Source organism: Lolium perenne, chromosome 2 (assembly GCF_019359855.2).
Source record: "Lolium perenne isolate Kyuss_39 chromosome 2, Kyuss_2.0, whole genome shotgun sequence".
Taxonomy (NCBI): Eukaryota; Viridiplantae; Streptophyta; class Magnoliopsida; order Poales; family Poaceae; genus Lolium; species Lolium perenne.
Genome location: NC_067245.2, coordinates 278,345,926 through 278,358,756, shown reverse-complemented (window position 1 = coordinate 278,358,756; position 12,831 = coordinate 278,345,926). Strand labels below are relative to the sequence as shown.

General features: G+C 59.7%; 1 pseudogene; it reads left to right on the top strand.

The window, feature by feature from the left end:
- The first annotated feature begins 609 nt into the window (after positions 1-609).
- Positions 610-12,831, top strand: part of LOC127336486 (probable L-type lectin-domain containing receptor kinase S.5) — a 28,870-nt pseudogene continuing 16,648 nt past the window's right edge.

Here is a 12,831-nt window from a genome sequence, read left to right as displayed (position 1 = left end):
AAGCATGTGATTTCAGCCCGTCACAGGCCAGCATGACACGTGACTAAAGTGTAGAGTTGTGTGTAATAGATGCCAACACCATTTCAATCTGGTTCATGGGGGTGGGACTGACCACTTGGTGAGGCATGAGAACGTGCATGAACGAACGCCAATGTAGTTTAGATTTTTAGAGCAGCTGTACTCTTTTTTTCTTATCACGGGATGTAAGGTTTTTTAACGAGGCAGCATCTAATAACGCTATTTTTATCCCATATGAAATCTTGTCATATATTTGCAATTTTCTGAATTTTTTCGAATTTGTTCGATTTTTTCAGGACAGTTTCAAGTTAGAAACAGCAAAACAGGACAAAAAAAACAGACAAAACAGGCTGTTTTTCGCCCCGCGAGCCAAACGGGCTGACGTGTCGGCCTGTCAACCAACTGTGCCGTGCCGGGGCCGTGGGTCGGGACACGTGGGCCGGCACGGCACGGCCCGCAAGCTCACGGGCCGCAGGCGTGCCGGGCCGTGCCTGGCACGTGAAGCGGGGGCTGGGCCCGTTGGCCAGGTATGAACGCGAGGCAAACATAACCTAACTTGGTTGCCAGAGTATGAAGCCCATCATAGACCGAAAAAGAAAACTAACCCATCTCGTCCTCCTCTCTGTTGCTCTAGCGCCGACCGACGCAGCCACGCCGGCGAACACGCCGGCGGTCGGCGGCCGGCGGACGGGACAACGACCGGGCGGACTGGGTGAGGTACTCCTCCTCCCTCCTTACTTCGCATGCCCTTTCTACACGTCTTTTATATTTGTGCTCATTTTGAGCTGGGGTGCTGGAGATTGGAGAACTAGAGAACTGATTCTGGATCGTGCATTTGTGAATGTGGAGGAAGTTAGAATGAAGATGGCAAGGCAAACTGCAAAATTCTGCCGAAGGGAAACTAGATTTAGAGGAGAGGGAACGGAAGAAATTCCATCTGCACCACCTTACCCTGCAAAGTGAAACACAAGGAATCTGGAGCAGTGCTAGTGCGGCAAATGGCTGATTCCGAGCTTCTTCCACATGATCCCGGCAAAAGGTTACCTATCGTGAGGTATGCTATCGATGACTAAGAAGCTGTTTAAAATACTCCCTCCCGTCCTGTCGGGGGGGTGACCCCCGGTATGGCAAAGTCCTCGAGTTTATGAGCGCGCAGGATTTCGCGGATCAAGAAAATATGCTACGATGCAAAAGATATGAAGCAAAGAAGAAATCAGAAGAAGAGCCGCTCACTGGGCCGGCTTCCGCCTCCCACGGCCCATCCGGCTTGGCCGGTATGCTCCCGCGCCCATGTTGGCTGCACCCGATCGCCCCGCGCTGGGCCCTGGCCGACTTGCCCGCACCCTCCGGGGCCAAGATCCCTTTCGGCCTGCTTGGTCCGGCTCGCTCCTGGCCGGCTGGGCCTCGTAGCGCGCTGGGCTGACTGACATTCGCCCCGGCCGACAACCACGCTCGATCGGGAGCACCTGGCCAGCTCCTTGCCGTGGCCATGCGTGCGGCCGGGTGCAACTCCCACGGCCAGCTGCCGGCTTCCATGCAGTCATGCACTCCCTGGCCGGCTCCAATCAATATCGTGGCCACCTCCACGTGAAAACCAATGAAGTGGCCAGCTTCTCCTCTACATACATGGCCGGCTGATTTAATTCAAGACCACGCACGAGACCCAGCATCGTATGCTCTGCCAGACAGCGACAAGACCAAGCGACCAGGCAACATGCTAGTCTACGTACAGGCTATCGCTAGACTCACTGTGGTGCAATAGTAGCACTGTAGTGTACAGTTGATTAGACCCCAGTAGTCATGTCATCAGCAGTGTGTGTGGGGCCCTATGTCCCCTGGGTGTCCAGCAATATAAGCACACCAGGGGAGCCCCTCACGCAGATTTTCTCCAGGCTCAGACGCCTCTCTCTCTCAGCTCACATACGAGCAGCCGGCCAGGCTCTCTCCAAGCCGGCCAGGCTCCCACTTAGCTCACAGTAGCTTCTTCCTCCTCAGGACAAACAGCTCAAGGAGCAACTCTGTATCACTCATATGTGCTCATATACATCAGACATGCAGGAGTAGGGGTTTTACCTCCACCGCGAGGGCCCTGAACCTGGGTACATCACCGTGTCTTTGTGTACCAATCCCGCATCCGGATACCGTCGACGCCCATACAGGAACCACCTCTCTTTAGCTACCCCGTAGCATATGCCGTGACGATACCACGACATTTGGCGCCCACCGTGGGGCCTGCAGTGGCGCCGGCCGGAGTTCGTCTGGACGGGACCCTTCCTCATCATCTTCACCGCCGCGGCCTTCAACGTCGCCGGCATCGCGGCCCTCTCCGGGCACGGCTTCGTCCGACCAACAGCAAGCCTGCGCCCATCCGCGCGTCCACGCGAGGCAGCAGCGCCCGTCGGCCACGCCATTCAATTTCCCGCGCTTGGCCGCCGTCGTTCCGCGCCATTTCCGCCTCCTGGTCGCAGCGCCACCAACAGCATGCAACAAGCAGCCACGCAGCACAGCATCTGCATCAGCTCTTCTTGGTCGACGTCGACGCGGGCTTCACCGCTGCCGCGTCCTCTTCACCTTCAGCACCAACGTCTCCAACAAGACTCGGGGGCTTGGCCCCGGAGAACCGCCGCGCACCCGGCTGGCCGCGGCCATGCCATCTCCTTTAGCTGCGCCAGCCTCGTGCCCGCGAGCAGCAGCAAAGCAGCACCGGCAACAGCGCGGCCACCCCGACATGCGCGCGCGAGCAGCAATCTCACCAGCGCACAGGCTGTCACGCTGCAACTGCCACGTGCGGCTTGCATCCGCAGCAAGAGCAAACCGCCTAGCAGTGAACAGCAGCGCCGCTGGAGCTAATCAGCTAAGTTTCAGAAACTCTCAATCTATCCTCTTGCTTTGCATCTCCCTGAAACACAAATACTCGCTGCGATACTTTGTTTCTTGTGTCCCCGCATACAGAGAACAGTGGCCGGCGTTAAACGCCCCGTATCGCTCGCGTCGGCATGCGCTCCGAGCGCCCTCGCCGCCATTGCCGGCTTCCGACTGCCGCGGCCATCTCCAGCTCGCCCCCCAGCTGCCACGGCCTCCACCGGCTTCGCCCGCTGCGGCCTCCAACTCGAGCGGCACGCCTGCTGCGGGGCACCTGCAGCTCCGGCTTGTGCTCACCACGGCCATCTCCGACTCCAGGCGCCGCGCACCTCCGCCGACTGCCGCAATACCACCTCCCTCGCGAGGGCGGCAGCAAGGCGTAGACGCGCCCCTGGCCGGTCGCGCTGCAACGCGCCCTGCGTCCGCCTCGCCGTTAGCACCACGGCTTCGGCTCCGACCGTTCCAGCCACGCCGCAGTGGGCACCTTCGCGTGCCGACGGCTGCACCTGCTCCACCACCGGCTGCTCCAAGCAGCGCCCCGGCCGACTTCATCCGCACCCAAGCTCCACCAGCTACCAAGCGGCCGCGCGGACCCACAGCACCTCCGGCTGCCGGCTCACAGCAGTGCGACTTAAGCGCACCGGCCTGCTCCGGCTCCAACAAGCTGGCTCCTCTTCGGATCAACTCCCAGCGCCCCCGCGTCGTGCTCACCCCGCCGGCTGCCGCGCCTCGTCTCCGACGTGAGCGTCGGCCCGCTCCTCCGTTGCGCAAGTGGGTAAAAGAAAAAAACTGGGGCCGGCTTGGGATTTGGCCGGTTGGAAAAGAAAAGTAAAAAGACGAGAATAAGTGGTGGGCCGGCTGATATGCATGCCGGTTGGAGCAAAAAAGAAGCGAGAAAATAGTATGGCGGCTGGCAAAAAGCAGTCGGCTAAAAAAAAAGAGGAGAAAAAAAAGGTTTGCCGGCTGAAAATAGAAAATTCCTCCTAGCTGAGGAAAATAAGTTGCCGGCTGAAAAAAAAAAGTTGCCGGCTGAAAATACCTCGCCGGCTAAAAAAAAAAGAATATTTGTCCGGCTGAAAACATGCCGCCGATTGAATCCGCTCGATGTTCGATCGATCGAGCCGGCTGCGCTAGTGCTGGATGGGCGGGTTGTCCTTAACCCGGCTGGGGCTGGGTTCGTTTGGTTGGTCGCTCGACTCCGCTCGTACCGGTTCCGCCTGTCCAGGCCGGCTGGGAATGGGATGAGTGGAGCCTGCACCGACTGAACCAGCCCGAGCGCGTTTGGTCGCCCGTCCGGCTGAACCTGAGCAGCCGGAATCTACATCGACTCGTACATCTGCAGCGCGTTTGGTAGCTTTGCCGGCCGGAGCCAAGCCGGCTGAGGCCACCAGCCACTCCCTCGCCTCTACGGCTTCCAAAACTCGTCATCACTATCGAGATCAACCCTATATCGAAAAACAAAATGTAAGTATCGTTGAGTAACTCTCCGCACCGCTGCTCAGCCGGGTAACCCGAGTTACACTCGGGGGCTACCCCCTCTTCCGCCGCACTTCGCTGCTTAACCCCGGACCGACTCAACTCGTCCCGGGGGCTCGCCGGCTGGTCCACGATGCTCTATCCCACAGACGGCTTAGTAGTGTGTACGGTACCGAAGGCCCACTCTTCGACTCAGCTGTTGTCCGCAACCCGGCTTCATGGCTAGCAAGAGCAAAAGCTGGAGGTCGCCTCACATGAACAACGTCCAAAGAGAGATCACCTTGGGCATCCCGGCCTTCGCCGATGTAGCTCGAATGAGTCCGCCCCTCAAAGTCTAAGTACTGTGCGCTCCACTTTGCGGCCCACTCTTGATCCAGCTACAGACCGCAACCCGGCTGTATGGCTGGCAAGAGAAAAAGCCAAAGAGCGGGGGGGACATGAAAATGACTCCAGGGGGCTCGGACGAAACCGAGCCAACATCCCTCTACATAAAGCTAGCACTGCTAAGGCTGCATATATTATATGTCTTTACTGACTAACTTTGTCTCTTATATGACTATCTCCGATGGACTCCATCGAGCTGGTGGACCCCAGGGTCCACCTTCCGGGTGCTCTTCAGCACGAGCCTGCGGACACCGCGTCCACCTTGCCAGCGGCCCAGAGCCTTCGAGCTGGCGGTCATCAGCGACCACTTCCGGGTGCTCTTCAGCACGAGCCGGCGGACACCGCGTCCACCTTGCCAGCGGCCCAGAGCCTTCGAGCTGGCGGTCCTCAGCGACCACTTCCGGGTGCTCTTCAGCACGAGCCGGCGGACACCGCGTCCACCTTGCCAGCGGCCCAGAGCCTTCGAGCTGGCTGTCCTCAGCCACCACTTCCGCGTGATCTTCAGCGCGAGCCGTCCTACACCGCGTCCACCTTGCCACCGGCGTAGAGCCCTCGAGCTGGCGGTCCTCGGCGACCACTTCCGGGTGCTCTTCGGCACGAGCCGGCGGACACCGCGTCCACCTTGCCCGGCGGCCCTAGAGCCCTCGAGCCGGCGGTCCTCGGCGACCACTTCCGGGTGCTCTTCGGCCACGAGCCGGCGGACACCGAGTCCACCTTGCCGGCGCCCGAGCCTTCGAGCTGGCGGTCCTCGGCGACCACTTCCGGGTGCTCTTCAGCACGAGCCGGCGGACACCGCGTCCACCTTGCCAGCGGCCCAGAGCCTTCGAGCTGGCGGTCCTCAGCGACCACTTCCGGGTGCTCTTCAGCACGAGCCGGCGGACACCGCGTCCACCTTGCCAGCGGCCCCGCGCCTTCGCCGCCATTGTTCGGCTGCGCCTTCGTGCCTCGTTCGACTGCGCCTTCGTTCCTCGTTCGGCTGCGCCTTCGCGCCTCTTCTGGATGTGCCTCGTCCGGCTGCGCCTTCGCCGCCTCGTCCGGCTGCGGCTTCCCCGCCTCGTCCAGCTGCGACTTCACCGTCTCGCCGGCTGCGCCTTCGCCGTCTCGCCGGCTGCGCCTTCGCCGCCTCGTCCCGGCTGCGCCTTCGCCGCCTCGTCCGAGTTGCGACTTCGCCGCCTCTGCCCGGCTGCGACTTCGCCGTCTCGCCGGCTGCGCCTTCGCCGCCTCGTCCGGCTGCGACTTCGTCGCCTCGTCCGGCATTCGTGCCTCAGCCTCGTCTGCTGCGACCGCCGTCTCGTCCGGCTGCGCTTTCGCCGCCTCGTCCGGCTGCGCCTTCGCCGTCTCGCCGGGCTGCGCCTTCGCCGCCTCATCCGGCTGCGACTTGCGTCGCCTCGTCGGCTGCGCCTCGGCCTCGTCCGGCTGCGACCGCCGCCTCGTGCAGGCTGCGCCTTCCCCGCCTCGTCGGCTGCGCCTTCGCGCGCCTCGTCGGCTGCGACCGTGCGCCTCGTCCGGCTGCGCCTTCGCCGTCTCGGCGGCTGCGCCTTCGCCACCTGCGTCCGAGGCTCGCCTTCGTCGCCTCGTCGGCTGCGCCTTCGCCGTCTCGCCGGCTGCGCCTTCGCCGCCTCGTCCGGCTGCGCCTTCGCCGCCTCGTCCGGGCTGCGCCTTCGTCGCCTCGTCCGGCTGCCCCTTCGCGCCTCCGTCTCGTCCGAGCTGCGCCTTCGCCGCCTCGTCCGGCTGCGCCTTCGCCGCCTCGTCCGGCTGCGCCTTCGCGCCTCGTCCGGCTGCGACGTCGTCGCCTCGTCCGGCTGCGCCTTCGCCGCCTCGTCCAGGCTGCGCCTTCTTCGCCTCGTCCGGCTGCGCCTTCGCCGTCTCGCCGGCTGCGCCTTCGCCGCCTCGTCCAGGCTGCGCCTTCGTCGCCTCGTCCGGCTGCCCCTTCGCGCCTCAGCCTCGTCCGGCTGCGCCGTCGCCGCCTCGTCGGCTGCGCCTTCGCGCCTCGTCTGGCTGCGCCTTCGCCGCCTCGTCCGGCTGCGCCTTCGTGCCTCGTCGCTGCGCCCTCGCCGCCTCGTCCGGCTGCGCCTTCGCCGCCTCGCCGGCTGTGCCTCCGCCATCGTCCTGGCTGCACCTTCGCCGCCTGCGTCCGGCTGCGCCTTCGCGCATCATCGCCTTCCCGCCGTCTCGTCCGGGCTGCGCCTTCGCCGCCTCGTCCCGGCTGCGCCCTTCGCCGCCTCATCCGGCTGCGACTTCGTCGCCTCGTCCGGCTGCGCCTCGGCCTCGTCCGGGCTGCGACCGCCGCCTCGTCCGGGCTGCGCCTTCGCCGCCTCGTCGGCTGCGCCTTCGCCGCCTCGTCCGGCTACGCTGCGCGCCTCGTCCAGGCTGCGACTTCGTCGCCTCGTCCGGCTGCGCCTTCGCCGCCTCGTCCGGGCTGCGCCCTTCGCCGCCTCGTCCGAGGCTGCGCCTTCGTGCCTCGTCCGTTGCGCCCTTCGCCGCCATTGTTCGGCTGCGCCTTCGTGCCTCGTTCGGCTGCGCCTTCGTTCCTCGTTCGGCTGCGCCTTCGCGCCTCTTACGCTGTGCCTCGTCGCTGCGCCTTCGCCGCCTCGTCCGGCTGCGGCTTCCCCGCCTCGTCTGGCTGCGACTTCACCGTCTCGCCGGCTGCGCCTTCGCCGTCTCGCCGGCTGCGCCTTCGCCCGCCTCGTCGGCTGCGACCGCCGCCTGCGCCGGCTGCGACTTCGCCGTCTCGCCGGCTGCGCCTCGGCCTCGTCCGGCTGCGACCGCCGTCTCGTCCCGGCTGCGCCTTCGCCGCCTCGTCGGCTGCGCCTTCGCCGTCTCGCCGGCTGCGCCTTCGCCGCCTCATCCGGGCGCGACTTCGCCGCCTCGTCGGCTGCGCCTCGGCCTCGTCGGCTGCGACCGCCGCCTCGTCCGGCTGCGCCTTCCCCGCCTCGTCCGGCTGCGCCTTCGCGCCTCGTCCGGCTGCGACTTCGTCGCCTCGTCCGGCTGCGCCTTCGCCGCCTCGCCCGGCTGTGCCTCGCCATCGTCCGGCTGCGCCTTCGCCGCCTCGTCCGGCTGCGCCTTCGCGCATCATCGCCTTCGCCGCCTCGTCCGGCTGCGACTTCGCCGCCTCTGCCAGCTGCGACTTCGCCGTCTCGCCGGCTGCGCCTTCGCCGCCTCGTCCGGCTGCGACTTCGTCGCCTCGTCCGACTGGGCCTCAGCCTCGTCCGGCTGCGACTTCGCCGTCTCATCCGGCTGCGCCTTCGCCGCCTCGTCCGGCTGCGCCTTCGCGCCTCGTCCGGCTGCGACTTCGTCGCCTCGTCCGGCTGCGCCCTTCGCCGCCTCGTCCGGGCTGCGCCTTCTTCGCCTCGTCCGGCTGCGCCTTCGCCGTCTCGCCGGGCTGCGCCTTCGCCGCCTCGTCCGAGCTGCGCCTTCGTCGCCTCGTCCAGGCTGCGCCTTCGTCGCCTCGTCCGGCTGCCCCTTCGCGCCTCCGCCTCGTCGGTGCGCGCCCGCGCCTCGTCCGGCTGCGCCTTCGCCGCCTCGTCCGGCTGCGCCTTCGTGCCTCGTCCGGCTGCGCCTTCGCGCCTCGTACGGCTGCGCCTTCGTCGTCGAGCTGCGATTTCGCCGCATCGTCCGGCTGTGCCTTCGTCGCATCATCCGGCTGCGCCTTCGCCGCCTCGTCCGGTTGCGCCTTCATCATCCGGCTGCGCCTTCGCCGCCTCGTCCGGCTGCTCCTTCGCGCCTCGTCCCGGCTGCGCCTTCGTCGTCAGGCTGCGCCTTCGCCGCCTCGTCCGGTTGCGCCTCAGCCTCGGCCGGCTGCGCCCTCGCCGCCTCGTCCGGCTGCGCCCTTGCCGCCATCGCCGCCATCGCCCGGCTGCGCCTTCGCCGCCTCGTCCGGCTGCGCCTCCGCCATCATCCGGCTGCACCTTCACCGCCATACGCATGGTTGAGATCAGCCTTGGCAGCTCCGCACCTCTCACCCACGCCACGCCATGGTCTACATCGACATCGCCATCATCATCTACATCAACAACATCGCGTTTGGGACCCTCCCCGCGACTCGACTGCTCTTCGAGTCCCACGTAGGCTCGGGGGCTAATGTCGGGGGGGTGACCCCCGGTATGGCAAAGTCCTCGAGTTTATGAGCGCGCAGGATTTCGCGGATCAAGAAAATATGCTACGATGCAAAAGATATGAAGCAAAGAAGAAATCAGAAGAAGAGCCGCTCACTGGGCCGGCTTCCGCCTCCCACGGCCCATCCGGCTTGGCCGGTATGCTCCCGCGCCCATGTTGGCTGCACCCGATCGCCCCGCGCTGGGCCCTGGCCGACTTGCCCGCACCCTCCGGGGCCAAGATCCCTTTCGGCCTGCTTGGTCCGGCTCGCTCCTGGCCGGCTGGGCCTCGTAGCGCGCTGGGCTGACTGACATTCGCCCCGGCCGACAACCACGCTCGATCGGGAGCACCTGGCCAGCTCCTTGCCGTGGCCATGCGTGCGGCCGGGTGCAACTCCCACGGCCAGCTGCCGGCTTCCATGCAGTCATGCACTCCCTGGCCGGCTCCAATCAATATCGTGGCCACCTCCACGTGAAAACCAATGAAGTGGCCAGCTTCTCCTCTACGTACATGGCCGGCTGATTTAATTCAAGACCACGCACGAGACCCAGCATCGTATGCTCTGCCAGACAGCGACAAGACCAAGCGACCAGGCAACATGCTAGTCTACGTACAGGCTATCGCTAGACTCACTGTGGTGCAATAGTAGCACTGTAGTGTACAGTTGATTAGACCCCAGTAGTCATGTCATCAGCAGTGTGTGTGGGGCCCTATGTCCCCTGGGTGTCCAGCAATATAAGCACACCAGGGGAGCCCCTCACGCAGATTCTCTCCAGGCTCAGACGCCTCTCTCTCTCAGCTCACATACGAGCAGCCGGCCAGGCTCTCTCCAAGCCGGCCAGGCTCCCACTTAGCTCACAGTAGCTTCTTCCTCCTCAGGACAAACAGCTCAAGGAGCAACTCTGTATCACTCATATGTGCTCATATACATCAGACATGCAGGAGTAGGGGTTTTACCTCCACCGCGAGGGCCCTGAACCTGGGTACATCACCGTGTGCTGTGTACCAATCCCGCATCCGGATACCGTCGACGCCCATACAGGAACCACCTCTCTTTAGCTACCCCGTAGCATATGCCGTGACGATACCACGACACGTCCATAAATATATGTCTTAAATTTGTGAAAATTTGGATGTATATACACATTAAATAGCATTTTTTCGATAAAGGGAATATATTAATATCAAAACGATACCAATTACACCCAGCCTCTGCAACAACGCACCACCCTAATGGCACTACGGATGCATACAGCAAAAAAACTAAGAAACAAAAGTCCCGCTACAATATCTCGGGCCTAACAACAGCAATACATTCACCGCCAAGACAACACCTGAAATACAGAATCGCCAAAAACGACGCCTCCAAGAAGGGAACAGTGCGCTAACACCATCGTCGCCCGATCAACGATCTTAGGTTTTCACCCTGAAGATAGTCCCCGCTCTGAAAACAATGCCTCCAACAAGGTCATTGCCAGGCACAACCAGTTAAGGCCAGACCTTGGGTTTTCACCCTGAAAGGTAGGACTCTGAACTTCACCTGTGTTGTCGCCCCCACTTTCATACCGCTGCCGTGAAGCCCGGAACACCAAGCAAATCCAAGACATCTATTTATGGACAGAGGTAGTATGATATTTTATTCTTAAAACCTCGTCACCATGATTTTGTGACAAGGGAAATGTCAGTTTAGAACGAGCGCTTCAAAGTAAGTTGGTACTATAGGTAGTCAAGACATAGTTAGGACAAGTGTTCAGAAGGAGAATTGTTGAAATTCATGTGGGTGGCACAAGTGTTCATATCCTTGGTTGTTGACCTTCTGCAAAACGACAAGTAGTTTCTTACGATGAGAAAACTGCCGCATAAAAATTATTCCAAATTTCTAGCACCAGTAAAAAGTGGACATGTGAGAAAGATAATTTGGCTTTTGCTGATTCTTTCTAGGGATTTCTATTTTCGTGCCCTCGGTTCCTTAGTTGTGCTCAGTTTTCCCCAGCCCCTTAGTTTTTCCTCAGTTTTCCCCAAAACCTTGTCTGAAACCCGCAGAAGGAGGTCGGACGGAAGGAATCCCGTTAGTTGACGTTGGTTGGTGCTGGCAAGTGGGGCCGCTGTTGGTGCCCCGCAGTGGACACGTCTTCACTTATCCAGATCATCGTGGGACCCACAACTTGTCCACGTTAAGTGCGCCGGACCCACAGCTTACCCAGGTGACCGTTGCAAAATGGGAGCCCGAGCCAGCCCCGCGCCCGTGCCCGTGCCATTGCTTCGCCTTTCTTTCTCCGCGCCCCATTGTTCTTCTTCTCCGCCAGCGGCAGCCCTTCTCCGGTAGGCGGGTGATGTCTAGTTTCTCTTCGACCTCCCGTTCTTCATGGCCGCAGTATGGACCCGTGCCTTTGACAAGATGCCCTGACTGCCCACGCCAGGAGCCTCTGAAGCGGTCGATCTGTAAGACGGACGAGAACGGCAACCGTGGACGTGAGTTCGTTGCATATAGAGAGGGGGATAAGGTTAGATCTCGCTCCAATTTCTCTGTTTTCTCTCGATTTTCTTGTTATTCCCTCGAATTTGGGATTTAGGGTTCACGTTGTTGTTTTCAGATCTTGAAGAAATGCAGGCATTTCGAGTGGATCGATGTGTACGTTCGTAGGCTTCGATTGCAGGAATCAATTGGCGCTATTGGGGGCGCAATTTGGGAGGGGGACTTCTTTGTAGAGAATGCGGCGGAGACAGGAGCCGTTCCGATTAGGGACCTTCCGATTATGCCTAATGCTCCCAATGCAGAACTGGTGGAAGTGAAGGGAGAACTGAAGAAAATGAACAAGCAGTTAAGGCAGCTGATCGAGTTGAAGAAGCAAGCTAATCTGATGGCTGGTTGTTTTTTTTGTTGTATAATTACGATCGGATTCTTATCATTGCTCACCAGGCGCTAGAAGTTGTTACAAGGGATACCTTGTTACAAATCCATTATTCAGTTACATGTACTTGTAGTTGTTTTCAAAGTTAGTGTGTGCATTCACCGAAATTACCAACTATATTCCCTAAAAGAAAAGGAAAGCTAAAGATCGTTGATAATTGTTAGAGGGGTGACAAATAATGCAATCACCGAAATCCGCAAATATGTATGCCTCATGTTTATACCAAAATTATACCACTTTTAGGCCTTTCCAAAATACCAATACCATATCCCAAACTATATTCCCTAAAAGAAAAGGACAGCTAAAGATAGTTGATAATTGTTAGAGGGGTGACAAATAATGCAATCGCCGAAATTCGCAAAAATGTATGCCTCATGTTTATAACAAAAATTATACCACTTTTAGGCCGTTTCAAAATACCAATACTATAACCCAAACTATATTCCCTAAAAGAAAAGGACAGCTCAAGATAGTTGATAATTGTTAGAGGGGTGACAAATAATGCAATCCCCGAAATCCGCAAATATGTATGCCTCATGTTTATACCAAAATTATACCACTTTTAGGCCTTTCCAAAATACCAATACCATATCCCAAACTATATTCCCTAAAAGAAAAGGACAGCTAAAGATAGTTGATAATTGTTAGAGGGGTGACAAATAATGCAATCGCCGAAATCCGCAAAAATGTATGCCTCATGTTTATAACAAAATTATACCACTTTTAGGCCTTTTCAAAATACCAATACTATATCCCAAACTATATTTCCTAAAAGAAAAGGACAGCTCAAGATAGTTGATAATTGTTAGAGGGCTGACAAATAATGCAATCACCGAAATCCGCAAATATGTATGCCTCATGTTTATACCAATACTATATCCCAAACTATATTAAGTGGCAAACTCGTCATTGCATTCTCCACCGACAGAGAGAGAGAGATGGGTGGCCACGAAGAGAGAGAGAGAGAGAGAGAGAGAGGTTGCCACGAAGAGACGGATAGGGGTATACTGCCCGTTAGATCAGTGGATCAACGGTTCGTGGAGTCGATCCGTGTGACAACGGCTCAACCAATCAGGATAAGTTT